The sequence below is a fragment of the Cavia porcellus genome, unplaced genomic scaffold (genome assembly GCF_034190915.1).
Source record: "Cavia porcellus strain 051 isolate PalLab524CR breed Dunkin Hartley unplaced genomic scaffold, mCavPor4.1 scaffold_16, whole genome shotgun sequence".
In the NCBI taxonomy this organism is placed as follows: domain Eukaryota; kingdom Metazoa; phylum Chordata; class Mammalia; order Rodentia; family Caviidae; genus Cavia; species Cavia porcellus.
Window position 1 is genome coordinate 37,126,739 of NW_026947499.1, and position 16,222 is coordinate 37,142,960.

A 16,222-nucleotide genomic window follows, 5' to 3' on the forward strand; every position below is an offset into this window, starting at 1 on the left:
GTATTTCCAGACAATCATGGTACAGTACAAAGCAATTTGTTTTTATATAATTTCCTTCATGCACTCAAACACAACATGCATCACAGGAAAAGCCAATCATGAGCTGAAGAGAAAAAGGGATGATTTAAAGCAAGAGAGTGGTTCATTTGCTTTGGGGTATGAGAAACAATTATTTCAATAGGCCAGGATTGCTGCAGGAAGTCAGGTGAATGAGAATGCCTGCACTGGTAGACTGCTTTGCCTAAGTAACTTCTTTTTAGAGGATTTCTTACTGAGCATAAATGGGCTTTTAATATGATGAAGCCCAGGTTTGCCTTCTGTATACCTGTGAGCCTTATTTCCATTTTTCCCTACTTTTTCAAAAGATAGTCTGCCCTAACATGGAACAACAGTCACAAATACTGTTGCTTTTATCATACATTCTGCATATGGAATGCATTGAGATTTTAGCCACTTTCAAGGACTTAATCTTCAAATAAACTCTTTTTAGCTCTGTGAAAGCTAAAGCATTTTTTATTTGTTTTTTATTCAGTTGTTTGTTTTTGAAGAGAACTAGTTCCTTTGCCTTTCTAAATACAAAATTTTCAACTTCTTTTGTGTCTGCCTGACAAATATAACCAGGTATTTATTTGATTTCTCTAATAAGCTGAAAAGTAGTAAAGATCTTTCCAAAATACCAGGCACTGCAAGAGGATTTATAACTATGGGGAAAAATTTCACAGGGGGATGGTTTCAGAAAGGTTTGCTGGCCCCAGAGAGCTCTGTATGATGGATGCTAGGTAAGATAGATTGGCTAGTTAAAGCAGTTATAGCTTGCAGGATTGACACATTTCTCCAGGATCCTGTTGAATTTGAAGAGGCCAAAATCTTTTAATCTATGTCCTCAGGTCTTTGTTCTCTGTTCTGCCTTTTGGGTAGTAGGATCTCAGACAACCTTATCACAAATCAACAATGAGTTAATCCATATTAATGGAAATCTGGGCATCACTGGGTGAACTTGTGTCTCATGAGTCATAGGACACCGCACATTTCTTGTGTTCCAATTTTCTAATTCCCTTGTCATTAGTAAAGAACTGACTGCACATCTTCTTTCTTCTCATTTTTAATTTCTATTCAGTTTTTGCCTATTTCTATTGCTTTCACAAAATACCCAAGGCTGGATAACTAATAAATAAAAAAGGTCTGTGGAACTCATAGTTTTATAAATTATAAGATTAAAATCAAGTGTTTGATCTCTAGCAAAGACCCAAGTCACAACATGATAGAGAAGCAGAAAGGGAAATGCTCACATGGAAATGAAGCATAGTATTTCCTCAATTTATCACAGCTTGTTCTTGCAAAAGCTAATACATTCCACAAGACCAGCATTAATCCCTTCCAAGGGTGATGCCACTACTGATGTAACCACCTCCCACTAGGCTTCATATCTTATTGGTTTGTCAGCTCTCAGCATCACACTGGGGCATGCTTCCAACACAGTAAGATTTATGCATCACACCCAAACATATGCAATCCAGAGACATCTTCTTTATTAGAAAGATTGACACAGAAACATAGAACACACAAACACAGAAGCTGCTACAGGAAAGTTTAGCCTTCTCCCCCTTTCCCTCCAGCACCATTTCTATCAGGAATAGCCTGTCCTCTACCCCAATCTTCTGTCACTTCCACCTCTTCCTTGGCTCCTCACCAGCTCTTCTCTGAGTCTACACATGACATCCATGTTCCATGATGCATATATGATCAGGTTGGTATCCCTGATGAAAAGCCTCTGATTCCAAAGATCAAATTTCCCATCCACATGAACTCTCTGATGCTTGCTCCATTCTCCCAGCTCTTCCCACTCCCTTTGCTCTTCTTCCCATTATTGCAGCTGCATGGATCTTCTTTCAATCCCTTGAAAGTATTTTGCCTCCTTCCATTCCTCTGATCCTTTGCACAGGTTGTTCTTAGGTTTACTTTGTTTTTCCTCCCCAGACTCATAGATCTCTGAAATGACTTGCTTTTGTAGACTGGTGGTGCCTCATCAGTGATTATCAAGGTTTATGGAACCTGTAAATCACCCATTAACTCCTGCTTGAGCGAGTTAGAGTTTAAAGTTGCATCACTTTGAGATGGCATTGCCACAGGATAGATGGCCCATGTTTTCTGCAGAGCATAGAATAGCATGATAAGCATAAAGACAGAGAGCATGCTTCCAGCGGGAAACCACAGCAGATGCATTTCAGCCAGGTGAGCAGAGTTGCATCAACAGCATAAGCTATGTCAAAAGTATGTCCATTTGACAGGATGGAAAGAAAATTTATCTTTACCTCCATAGTCTCTCCCAATGCCCACACTCCCATCTATGGTAATCGTGAGCAAAGCATCAAAGAAGTCCATTTTTAGGGACGTTATAGAATACCCAAGTGACATTTTTATTAACTTCCAAGGTTTCACAACTAGGGAAAAGCTGAGAAACAGTCACAGCCAATAGGAACCTAAGGAGCCATGACAATTCAAGATGCCATTACTGTCGGGTACTGGATGGAATCCTGGAATAGGAAAAGGACATAAAAGGGCATTATTCCAAATGAAGACTTCAGTTAATAAATACTTATCAGTATGGGTCCATTAATATGACCAATGTGCCCCACCAACCTGTTAATAAGATGGAAACTGGGTGAGGAGGATAAGAAGACTCTCTATTTACAATTTTTAAAATAAATCTAAAGCTGTTTTTTAAAAAATGAAATCAGTAGAGACAACTAAAAGCCATGGGCAGTCACTCTGCAACAGCCCAGTAATGAGTCCTTCTCCCTGGTGCCCTGCACCGGGACTAATCTGTGATTCTGCCTCTCTGTACCTGGGGATCTCTCCTCTAAGCAGCATACTGCAAACAGTGGAGAATTCCCTCTCTGCAGTCCCTCTCCTACTGTCCTGCCAGAGGATTTTATTTTAGCCTGCTTCCAATAGCACTCAGCAGCCACCGCAGGCAAATATCTGGCTGCCTCACATGGTGTTGCTATTGTTCAACACGCTGGGGAAAAATGAGCCTTCTTGCAAGACTCTGGGACTCTGAGCAAATAAACACAGAAAAAAATGGTGCATGTGAGGGTTTGTGAGGTCTAGAGAAAGACTAGGAAACAAGATGATTTAAATTAAACCATGCTTAATTTGATTCAGAGTTTGGGCAGAAATCCTGCCTTTTATTCCAATTTGCAGACTTCCTCAGTCTTATTGGAACCACTCAGCTCATATTGTAGGTACAGAGAATTATTGACTCCAGGCATTCCATTCCTAGAGCCTAGGCCTGGAAAGAGCTATTTAGAACCTCCATCTTTCCAGCTGAGCTACGTGGTCTGCATAAGGGCCTCTCTATTGTTTCTTGTTGTCTGAGTTGTGGGTGCTGGACATACCCATTTAGACTGAAATGGATGAGGCCTTAAGATCTCTGAAAATCCCACTGATGGCTTGTTAGCCGTATGGAAATTTATCTCCCAACATTTAGCAGACCCCTATTGGGAGGGCAAAGAATGATCTCTGTGGCTGCTGAGATTCACCCTCCAGCTGTGTGGCTATAGAAACATTTATTCTGTGGAATCTCAGCTTTCTGATCTACACTGTGGAGAAATGCTGGGAGCTGCTGCACAGGGCTATACGATGATTAAGTGCATCAACCCATGCATGGGACTTTTGACAGTACCTGGCATCTTGTAATTTTCCAATAAATGTTAGCCCTTCAAAATCAATTGTGTGTCCTTTAAAATGTTAAGCACGAGCATTTCACATTTCATCTTCTCTTGATGTGAGGAGGTGGAGAGCTGTTTGTCAGGTCTTGTCTTATCTTTGAAAAAGATTAGAAGTTTCCAGCCAGGATGTAATTGTCATAGAGGGGACTTAAATTTTGTTTGGATTAATTCATTAATCAGTCTTACTTGATCTCAGATAGAGATCAAGTTGGGAAGCCTGCATTTTTATTACTAATAATTTTTAATAGATTTCATCTATTGAGGAAATACGATGGACCTTACTGGGTGCATAGTAGGATATAGATACTGTTATTTGTGTCACTTGGTCTAACGTCAGAAAAGCCAAGGGACATCCCAGTTGCAGGAATAACAAAGAGGGGAAGCTGAGATTCAGAATGGGGTTGGCAGTTTGCAGAGCTGTTCTCTTGATTGCTGTGTTATGGTGCTTCTGTTTGTTCACCAACCTAGAAAAAGAGTGGTTAAAATAACTTCTGCCTCTCTGTTTTTATGGGGAAAAGGCGAGAAGGAAGTTAAGTGCTCTTAGGAGTATAGTCGATGCCAGAGGGAATCCTAGAATTTTCACTGTATTAAGGTAGCAAGGTCAAGATGACCAGAGTGTCTTCCCTCCTTATTTACCCCCTGGTCCTGCCAGTGTCTGCAGAAGGTTGCTGGTTTGGCTGAAGTTTTCCCTCAGCTTGCTTCTTTGGAATCAGTTGTTAAGAGCAAACATTCAGATTGTTGCTGAGAAAGGTCTTTTGACTGTTCACAGTCTTTACCAGTAAGTTGAGATAGGGATTTTTATTCATCAGATAGGAGGATTTGCAGTGACTTACTTCAGAGCCAAAGTATATTCTCAAAATTAAAGAAACAAACGAAACAGCCTCTGGTTGTCTCATTACCTCCTAGCCACATGCATTCATTAATGCTTGCTTTGCCAGATGAAATGGCAATGATTTAACCAGAAAGCGTCATTCCATCACATTCTGTTGCCTTTGATTTTTATTCACTTCCCCAATTAATACATTCTACTAATTCCTTTATCTTTTGTCTTCTGGGCCAAAAGGTTCAGACACACAAGAAGACAGCCAACATTTGACTGCCTACTGTGTGTATGACATGGCATTATGTAAGTCAACAAAAACTTGAGGATATTCAAAAATGCAATTGAAACTACACTGCATGAATTTGAAGCTTCATCCAGTGTTTAAAATTAAAATCAGGATATTGGACCATTAAATTAATGGGATGAGCGCTATGTCCTTCAAGATTTCAAAAACACTGCCCCTTAACTGTTAATTAGAAAATATAGTGGTTACAGGACATGAGGAATAATTTTGGTTATTTTCAATGTGCTGTGTGTGACTGTGTGAATTATTAACTCTGAGTAGTTAATTTCCATGGTTTTATGAAGTACTTCCAGCCTGCACCTGTTCTTATTTTCAATTAAAAATATGACATACAGATTTTAGTCTATGTCTTGTAATGAAAATAATGAGGGGGGAACCCTTTCTTGTACTTTTGCATAATTGTGTAATAGTTCTTTGTAGCATTTCTTCTAAGTCAACCTGCCGTACAGACTTGTCTGTGAAAGATCGTGATGTGCCAAAATTCTGGCAGAGAAAATTTGGACTGCTATTGGTCATATATTTAATTCTATTACATTTGTGCTTCTGGGACCAAAAGTTCTTATCAAATTTATTGAGATTATTTTAACATTTTGAAACAGATTGCCCATGCTATATTTAGAAAAAAGAAATCCAAGTGATAGATGGATATACTCACAGCTTACCTCTCAAATTTTTATTATAGTTGACATTTAGACAATTTTGAAACTCTCTACTATTCTGTTTTATAGAAAAGGCAATGACACTCAGTCCTATCCAGGATTATTATGCAATTGTAACCATCCAGGGAATGATGGACCATCACTTCCTTGACAAAGGATTTGTAAAATAGATTATGCAGTTTCAGGAGTATTTGAAATAATAGTCACTGAAACACATTTGTAAAAGGTAGGTTTTACTAAATGTGTTTTTCACTAGAAGCTATTCACTTGTTCTTCTCCAATGACCAGAAAAAACATGACTATGCTCTAGTCTTTTACATAGAGAGCAATGTGACTGGTGTCCCCTAGAGCTGTTCAGTGTGTAGTCTACAGTTTGGAAGAGTCTGAGTTTCTTTAAGTTAATTGACTTGAAAAACAATACTTTGACTTCATGGGGTCTTGTCACATCCATTGCCTTTTATTCTTTTTTGGCAGGTAGACTTTGCAGTCACAGAGACCCTGAAATGCCCAAATTCTGTCATTACACCCAGCCTCTTAGAGTCTAAAAGTTTTGCCTTTAGCTACCTTCTCAGTAATGCTTTTCAGCCTTTCTTCATATTACAAATACACAATATAGGCTAGTTCATTACACTCAGTCACTGAACCTGATTCAACAGGTATTGGACCCATGTTGAAGAGAGGGAAACACAGAGAACAAAGGTGAACAAATTGAGCTATCATGTGTTAATGAGAAACTTAGAGCCTTGGAACAAGATTGGGAGGTGCTGAAAACATTGTTTTCCAGTCATCCCCCACCTGGCTAATCAGAATACCCTGGCAGGCTTCTCCAATACCAGTCTTTGGAGTACATTCACCATTTTTGCCAAGATTAAGCAAATCAGAATTTTTGAGATGAGGCACTGACATAAACATATCTTACAATTTTCCCTTGAATTAGGAGCCACTGAATTAATAAAGTACTAAGAAAGGAAAATAAATACAAATATCAGGAGAACCTGTTTATGCATTCATTGATCCATCTACTTGTTCACTTACTTAAAAAACATTTTTAAAACTTCCTAAGTACCATACACAGTGAAAAGATTTGGGAATACAGTTGAGAATAAAACGGATATGAAAAGCACAGATTATCATTTCTATTCAAGTTATTTTGAATGGCAAAAAAGAAAGTTCTTGTTTTAAAGCTTCAATTACTAATATATCACGCAGTAGATTTATATTACTCAAGTCTGTGAAATTCTTCTGTTCCTAATACTCACTGTTTCTCCAGATATGGATATGCCTTACCTTCTCTTGACTAATTTGCCAGGATAAAACGTGTAACAAAAGACAAATCTTACAAATGCCACAATGCTCAGGTCTGTTTCCTTAGTGCTTTGTGAATTTCCATAGTACAGAATATACATAAATAACCCATGGCCAGGCTCCTTAACTTAGGCAAGGTGTTCAATTTGTCCAATATGAGACCACCTGCTCGTATGTCATCCCCTGGCACCAGCCCACACATTTATGTGCCAGGACATATGAAATTAAGTTTACCTGATGCGCTCTGACAGCAGCTTTCTGTTACAACGTGCAAATTAGATTAGGTTAAGGTAGAGGGCAGAGTGAATGGATGGCTTCCTAGATTGATACTAGAATACTGATGGCTACAACCAGAAGGTGACTGGTTATGGTCCAGCTTGGGTCATTGGTAATCACACAAGTCCCTGTTATTGATGCCTGTGCAATGGCCTGTGGGGAAATGCATGGCTTGTTTTTTATTGGATTTTGCCATATAGCCAAGCATCAGATTGCTAGTGGGACTTCATTGACCTCCAGTCTGGAATGTGAGGAATAAAGGTCAAAGGTGTGAATGGGTGACGGAGACTAAATAAGCTAGTTGTCTCTTGAATGTTGCCTCGGCCCTCTACAGAATGTGTATTACGGGAATAAAACAGCACAGTGTCCAACCTGATACTCCAGGATCCCGCGGAGTCTAGAGTTGATGTGACCTTTGGGTCCCTCAAGGAACTCATCCACAGTTCTCCCAGCATGATGTGATCTCATGCAGACTTGAAACTCTACTCGAAGAATTTTTTTTTTTTTTTTTTAAGTTAAGGGAGTCTAAAGCTGCCTCTGCCTCATTAAACAGCTCAATTGGCTTCCAAAGCATTTTTTACTTGAACTGAAAATGGGAACACTCTCAACTTTATCCTATGTTTGAAGATTCTTCCTTGTAAAGTGATATTGGGTTGTGTAATAAACTCTAACAAAACATCTGTAGTACAACTCAGTGACATCTCATCTGAGCTATGGTTCAATGGCATAAACAGAGTTGAAGGAAAGATAAATTCAGCTATTTAAACATCATGTGTGCAGAAACCTAAATCTTTCATTGGAAAGTTGACCAATGATGCATAGAATGAAACAGAAATAACTGTCACAGGGACTGGAGAGTGATCTAGGAGGTTTCCTAGGGGGAAGAGCTGGGTTTATTTATTTGTTTAAATCATTGTATGCTTTTGGAGTTGCTGAAATTTTTCACCACTCCCTTTTTCAGTAGAGTTGAGGTGATTTCTGGCAAGACGATTGTTACAGTTTTGAAATGAACAACAGTAACAACTACAACAAAACTAAACAGTTCAGAGACTAAATCCCAGTTTTAAGTTTCCAGAGATTAAATACAAAAACACTTTGAGCCTTGGTGAAAAGGCTGAAGAGAGAAATGAATTTCATGTAAAAATCAATTGCTCTGTTCACTGACACGCAGTGACAGAGCTAATAATTGTGTCCATGTAAAATCAGACCCTCTTGTTACTTTTTAATGAAGTCTGTCTGATTCTGTGATATTTTTGGCCTAGGAAATGAAAGAGATGTTTTATTAAATGAAACTAGGTCTACATAGGTAAAGTATTTGACTATAAGTATGTAATCATATTGTACAATAAAAAGCAAATATAAAAAATAAATCAGAGACACAGATGTAGTTCAGATAAGCTTGTCTCCTCGAGAAGCATTACCCTTGTTTTCAGTGGGACAGCAGCCCGGATTTAGCATTGGAACAATGGCAGAAAGCACTTGGAAGGAAAAGAAAGGTTTTGTCTACCCCTTCTTGGACCCGTATGCCACAGCGTCTGTTCCCTGCTGTGGTGAGAAGTCCAACTCTCCTCTCCGAGCCAAGAAAAATAGGGCCTTTTTCAAACTGTGTGCTCCTAAGATGCTGACAGGAATCAAAAGTGCTTTCTCCAAACAGCATAAAGCCCTTTGCCTGTTTAAAACCCGTTGCTGGGTTTGCTAAGGTGAACAATTTGCTTATTTTCCTTTCTGGTTTTTTTCCTGCCTCTTCTCTCCTCCATTCTTCTCGCTCCCTGATTCATCTGCCTCCTCTCTTTTCTTTCCTCCCTTCCCTCCTTTAGCATTAAAGACACTTGTTGAAAAAGCAGCATTATTGTTGTTAACCACCTTCCCATGGAGGTTATAACTTCAAAGAAGTGCCTATATTTAAACCAACCCATCTATTTTGTTGGGAGACAGTGATATCCTTCAGCCAACTATTAGTTTTCCAAGTGAGAATGTGAATGTGTGTTCCTGTGTGTGTGCATATGGGTATGTGGATGTATACAGGTGCCTGGGTGTGTGTTTGTGCATGCATATTCATGTGATGGCATGTGTTCAAGGCAATGTATGTGGTATGTGTAAATGTATGTGTGAGGGTGTGCATGTGTGGGTAGCACATACATTTTCATGGTAATAAACACACATGGCCATATGCCTGATCTCTGGGTTTCCTTGAGAACTTTTCTTGGGAATCTGATATGCTAGTTCAGGAATGGAAAGATAACAACCTTATATGTCACACATCACCCTGCATTGTATATGCAGAGTACACAGAACTTCCAAGAAATTCCTCGTGGTGAAAAGGTCACCCTTTCTTTCACTTCTGCCTTGGTGTTGATTTGGTGAAGGAGATGGCCTGCAAGAAATCCTGTCCTAACTGGTATGCAGGTGGGTGTGGGCTTGCTTCATCTTTTCCAGTTATCACCCATTCTTAGAGCCCCATTTGTGTCTGAAATGCAACAGAAAATACTTTTCAGGGGGGAGTGATGACTGTGGGCATGGAGAGGGAGCTTCCTAAGGTCACAGCCTCACAGGGAGTGGGGGTGGCAAAGGCATCCTGTCAAAACTGATGAACCCAAAAAATGAGAGCTGCCTCTTTAAAAAAAAAAACAGGTTTTGACAAAATTAGCTTTGCTCTTAGCAGTCTGGGAGTGCTATCAGAATAGGAGCTATAAATTTGTCTAGTAGGGTTCTCTTTTCTTAAAATAGATGGAAGATGGACAGATGGATGGATGGATAGTTGGATGAACTGATACACACATGTACCATGCTAACTTTCTTCCAGTAGGTGGATCTTATGCTCATCCGTCTCTCAGTCTTCAGAAGGTAGGGCACGGGGTAGCAGTATTGTTCTTTTCTCTTCTGGTAAGGACCAGAGAATATGCTGGCATCACCACCAAATTCTTTTGAGCAGTGTAGGGCAGTGGAGAAAACACAGGATTTTGAGTCTGTTGTCAAGATGGCTAGCCTTAGTGTCCCTGTTCATAAAATGAGAAAAAATAATTTCTAAGCTGCAGAGTGGTGGAGAAAGCTAATAGCCATCTATGCCTATAAATTCATATCTATAACCATAGTTCTGCATATGTGTATCTAATCCACAGTGTTTAACTCAGTGCCTTGAACATAGAAGACATCATGACCATAGATACTACTATGTCTACTGTCCATAGTTATCTTACCTATTTTCTCCCCTCCTATGGGTAGTATTTTTACTACAATACATTTTAAAAATAAAAGTCACATCCTAAGTCTGTTGGGTCCTTGCCCACCTTTTTCTGGAAGGCAGTAGCGGCTGTCCTAGCAGTAGTAGGTATATCTATATGGCTTCTAGCTCTGTGTTTTATCTATCTACCTTGCAGAAATTCACATGCATCCCCAGGATTCTTTCTGTTTTGTCTTCTCCTATGACTACTATACAAGCTCAGTCCACCTTTGCTATGTTGAACTATAGTGATCTATGTTCATGTTTTGTAGAGTTCACATTATGAGTATTTTAATAGAAATCCCTCTGACATTTCTCCCATGCTACAAACATTTCATCTCCTACCTCATTTCCTGTGGAGAAGGATGAACCGACCATGCCAAACTGCAGACAAGCTAAGTAGTTAAGGATTTGAAGTGACTTTGTGTCTGAGGCCCAAGGCTCTGACACCTGCGTCTTCCCTTCATCATCATTCAAGGAGGCAGAAGGTCCTTGGAGATCACTGATGCCTCTGTCAGAGCAGTTATAAATAATGATCCTTCCCACATGCCAGATTCTCCTGTAAGCATTTTACACAGATCATTTTATTTAATCTTTGCAGCATACTGCATGCTGCTGTTGTCCCCATTTTATAGATGAGGCCTCCGAGCTGCAGGAAGCTGATGTGACGTGCTGCAGCTTGCAGGACCAGCAAGAAGTAGAGCCGTAGAGAACACCAGTTGCCGTTGACCCCTGCAGTTTGTGCTTCTGTGTATGCCTGTCTCCAGAGAAGCTCAGAGTGGCCTTCTGCATGGTGTCTCACTGCTGCATGCACGTGGCTTTCTCTCACCGTGTGGGCATTGTCAGGAGGAAGCACTTCCTACGTGTCCTCCATAAAAGTTTTGGCTCTGCTTCGTGAAACATCTCTTGTTTTTTCTGTCCTGCCTGTGGGGATTTTGCACAGTTTTCTTCCTCATCCTACATCAGCAGTCAGTGGCTCCTGGCTGAGTTTTGGGCAAGGAACCTGAAATTCCACCCCAACCCAGGAGATAAAACCAGGTCTGAATGGAAAATGTGGACACTCTGACAGCAGCAGCTGGAACCCATGCTTGCATTGAATTATCAGCAGGGCCTCTTGCTGCTGCATGCTTAGGTATTCTTGGGTTTTCTTATGCATTAGAAGATGAGCAGAGAACAGGGAGCAGGGCTTCTCTGTTTCAGACCCCAAACCCAAAGCCAACAACTATCTGTTGAACCTTTTGGTCAGGTAGGATGTTTTTAATCACCAAAAAAGGAATATGGTTCTAGGAACAGAAGGCAGAAATACTGTAAAAGACCAGAAAGTCTGTTAAAACACCACCACCACCATGCTTAACTTCCCTGAGCTCTTGGACTTGCTGAAATTTTCAATTCCTACTTGGAAGCACAAATCTTTTTTTTTTTTTTTTTTTTTTTTGTCTTTTTCCTTTTTATCGGTACCGGGGATCGAACTCACGACCGCCTGCTTGCAAGGCAGGTGCTTATGCCACTGAACTAAATCCCCAGCCCCGGAAGCACAAATCTTAATCATGCCACCTCACCTCTTAGCTTCAGATAGTTTAGCAAAAGCCAGGGTCAATGTAACAGGTAGATTTGGTGCACAGTGAGATTCAGTGGTGTGTTCTGTTGGGGGATGTGTCATCTCTTTTCCTTTTCCTTGTCCTCCCCACCTCCCATAAATTCTATGAGGGTTGTTTCCAGCCATTCCAAACCCTTCCTTTTTTTTTTTTTTTTTCTCTATTCACTGATTCTTAGTCTCTGAGGTTCAACCTTCAAGTGCTAACAAGCATTATACTTGTATCATACATCCTGGAAGATAAAGATGGACAAAGTCTCCCAGATGGCTGGATTTCTTTTGGTCTTAAGTGTCCAGCAAATGCCCCGAGGTCACTGAGGAAGTCTGGCTAACCCAAATCCCTGTGATCTTCATTCTGGACTGGCACAGTCAGGTGCTGGAGCCATCATGCCTGTACCTTGCAGCCCTGGGACCCAGGCACCCACACGTGTATCAAGATGCTGAGACTTTTATTCAGAGCTTATGTGGTGTGATCAAAGAATATGGGAAATGTCATCAGTGCCCCTCCAAATATCCCCTGCTTACTTCAGACAAGCTTATTTGCTCATGCTTGACAACATGTCTCTTACTGCTATACATTTTTGTTTAAAATTTAAACATTCACCACGTTTTTCAATCGCCCCCTCGTATTTTCTGGATTATGCGTATGGTATTGCTCCTCAATTGTCTGAGGTTATAAAGGGGGTGGCCCTATCTCACTTAGGTCATTGGAGCTTCTCCACTCCTGTGCCGAGAGTGTGTTCTGCGTTCTATACCTCCTCATGTCCTTATTCATTACATCATAAATTTCCAGGCAATGTAGTTCACTGGTTTTACCACTCTGGGGGCTATTGTATGCAGTAGGTTAACTCATCAGTTATGCAATAAATATTTATTACTCATAGGTACCAGTTTAACTAAGATTGTGCACCAGAGACATACATATGGATAAGCCAAGAAAAGCCCATGGCCCATTTTTTGATGTTCACAGTAGGATGGCTTATAAAATTAAAGTGAAAGTTAGAAACATTGTATTCTGTCATCAAAACAAAAACATAAAAGTAATCTTTTATGAACTAGCACAAAGAAATACTATGCAACACTGAAAAATAATCTAGCACATAAACCTCAGAGGTCCAATGTTAAAAAAATACAAGCAGTAACAGGATATATTTCTATTTCTATCAAGTTCAAAACATGGAAAGTAATGGGAAACCAATTAATATATCACTTTGAAGCTACTGAATGCATGGAAATGCGTCCACACACATATATGGGGGAAATGTATATATGTAAAGATACATAGGGAGCTTCCAATCTATTATTATTTATTAGCCTCTGTATAGGAAACATATTTATATTTCACATATTATACTGCTTTAAATATGTTTTAAATATATCATATTAAATATGGCAGAAAAAGCTGCTTCCCACTCCCAATTCACTCAGTGTTATGCAACTGAGTTATTTTACAGACTTACTCTGCGGAACTTGCTGGGTGGAACAGTGGCAGAGGTAAAGGACTTAGGTAAAGTGACAAGAAAAGGATCTGAAGGGAAACACCGGGGAGGGGTTGACTCGAGGACTTTTGCATTAGTTGTGACTTCTATGAGCAGTGCAGCCCACCCATGAGCCCCAGTCCTGGGGAAATGGAGGTCGGTTCAGGTGCATGTTCTGGCTCACAGAAGGTGCTCTTCCTTCAGATTGGATGCTGTTAGTGCTTTCCACATCGCTCTTGGCCCTGTTACTACCTGCTCCTCCTTCCTTTCATTATGTTTTACTGACCCTCCAGCGTGCATCAGATGTGACATTTCTCAGTGTTTCCTGCTTCCCCTGACCTCCAGCTAGGAACCTACATTTGTGGCTCCTAAATTCATAACCATGGTGCCCTATTAATTTGAATGTTTCATTGTGCTGCTTTGAAGAACCTTAAGACAAAAACCTTATCTCACATACCTGTAATATAATATCACCATTAAGAAAAATTTTAAGCATCTCTGCAGCATTATTGTCTAATCCACAGTTCAGCCTCCAACTTCATCATCTCAGTATTGACCTTGACACCATTTTTTTTCAAGACCCAGAATCTGATCCATCATGCATCTTATTTAGTTGTGTTTAGTATCTTTGCATCTACAACAGTAACAAGTTCTTGCTTTGTCTTTTGTGATCTTGACATTCTTAATAAGGGCAGCTCAATTTGGCTTCTCCAACTGTGATCTCTTTTTTGATGGGTAGTCCTTAGGAGTGGTAATTCTGTGTTTTCCTTAGTGCATCACACTGAGAGGCATATCATGTTGGTTTTTTCCTTTACTGGTAATACCAACTTTAATCCCTTTTTTCAGAGAGTGTCTCCTAGATGTCTCTGCAAACAAAACAAAGAAATGAAAAACTTTCCTACTACAATTAGTGAATATTTTGGAGTTAAGGGAATGATTTTAGACTTCAAAGTATCATCTAACATCATATCCTCTTTTACTAATTTTACCATTGATCAGTGCATCTTGTCTGAGTTAGTTATTACTATCATGTCCAGCAAATGATGCTTTTCTAACTTCATCACTTACAGATATTAATTGGTGTTCTTTTTTGTTTCATGCATGTTTTCCTTTTTATCATTTATATCAATATGGAGTCACGAATTTATATTCTGTTTGGTGGATTATGACCTTCCCAGTCCTTACTGTCCTAGATGTAGTCATGAGATGCACCTTCCAGCTGGCTCTTGTGTCCCTTAGACAGAATTCCATAGTTTCCTACATCATATTTATTATGTATTTGTACCATGAAGTATTCTGGACACATCTTGAACTTTTCTAACCTTGCCTTGTTTAGACTGAGCCATCTCTCCCAGAAGCCTGCATTTCCTGTACTGGAGAATGTACTGAAAGCAGAGTTCTGGGTTATCATGGCTCCCAGACTCTAAATAGATAAGGTGGGTAGAGTTGGAAGAAAAATACACATACAGTAGGTCCATTTTAAAGGTGTTTCATTATTACATATTTGCAATTCGTACTATTTGCATTCCTGGTATGGAGTTGGTACATGTGGTACATGTACATAACACATCTTAATTCTATGTTTTATCCCATTTCCCTTCTTTCCCTTCTCTCTTCCTTTATTCTTGATTCTCTTCCTATTTAAGAAGTATCTCCCTACTTCCTATTATCTATCTTTCATTGTGCTCTTTATTTATATTTTGAGTTTTCTATGTAAGAAAAACATTTGATATTTAATTAAGCCTGTATATCTGATTAGTATCTATCTTTTGAAAGCAATGAATTTATTAACTTTCTCTAAGGATTGCTTTCCTTCTAACAAAATGTGTTATCTAGGCTAAATTTTCCCACCTACCCGATATCACTTACTGTGACAAGTTCTCTTTTCTCTTTTATTGAATACAAGGTCCTTCATCCAAGAGACTTTGTATTTTTTCCCATTCTGTATCCCTGTTGGCAAATGTCTGGTGCATACTGAGTGCTCAGTGTAGATGAGTGGAAGTGTTGAGTAGGAAAAGGTTTGGTGGGCATATGGTTGGGTGCAGGGGTATTTGTTAGGAGTTCACCTGGGGGGGGGGAGATACTGTTAAATGAAGTGTGGTTATGTTTCAGGTAGGTAGGGAGTCATAGTACATTTAACAATGTGTTGCTTCTTGTCATGCATGTGGACTCACTGATTCCAGGATACTGTTCCATGCATGGATTTGGTTCCACTTGGTCTTACAGCCAGTAGGAGTTCATTCAGTATCTTGTTTGTCTCTGTATGAATATTACTTTCAATTCTTTGTATCATCAGTGTATTTAATATAAAAAGTACTTACTGTTCACCTAGTCAATAAGTCAGTCAGTCAGATAACAATGAAAATATTATCTTCTTTGCTTAGCTTCTCAAGGAACAAAAATGTTTTGTTTTTTCAGCACTAAGTATAGACTTGATTCATTCTCTTTGGGTACACATTTCCCATGGGATTATACAAGTAGTGATCTTGGATTCAAGAATGGATAGACATTGTTTAATTTGTAGTTATTCATGTAATCAGGAATAAATTTTACATTGGAGCTGGTATCTAACATTATAGTATTTGGGAACATTTTGTGATAGGGAATTAACTTTGGTGGAAACACAATTTTTACAGTTGATATAAATGGATGCTTGGTAATACCAAACCTGCACTGTAAATGACGTTTTGGTCAATAAGACCAACTCTAAAATAATGTTCCATAAAATTATAGTGCACCTCTGAGGAATTCCTGTTGTTAATGCCTTTATGAAACCATATTGCAACACAGTTTTTGCATGTTTGTGGTGCTTCTAGTATAAATATACCTACT

General features: G+C 39.4%; 1 protein-coding gene and 1 long non-coding RNA gene across 26 annotated transcripts in view; one reads left to right on the top strand and one right to left on the bottom strand.

The window, feature by feature from the left end:
• The window catches only part of Rbfox1 (RNA binding fox-1 homolog 1), a 2,027,889-nt gene that overhangs the window by 892,036 nt on the left and 1,119,631 nt on the right, over positions 1–16,222 (top strand). The gene's annotated exons all lie outside the window — the stretch shown is intronic.
• Positions 1,508–11,218, bottom strand: LOC101787225 (uncharacterized). Its single transcript, XR_216459.4, has 3 exons — positions 10,664–11,218; positions 9,877–10,094; positions 1,508–2,534 (listed from the first exon to the last, which is right to left on the bottom strand). It is a non-coding gene; the product is annotated as an uncharacterized LOC101787225 (long non-coding RNA).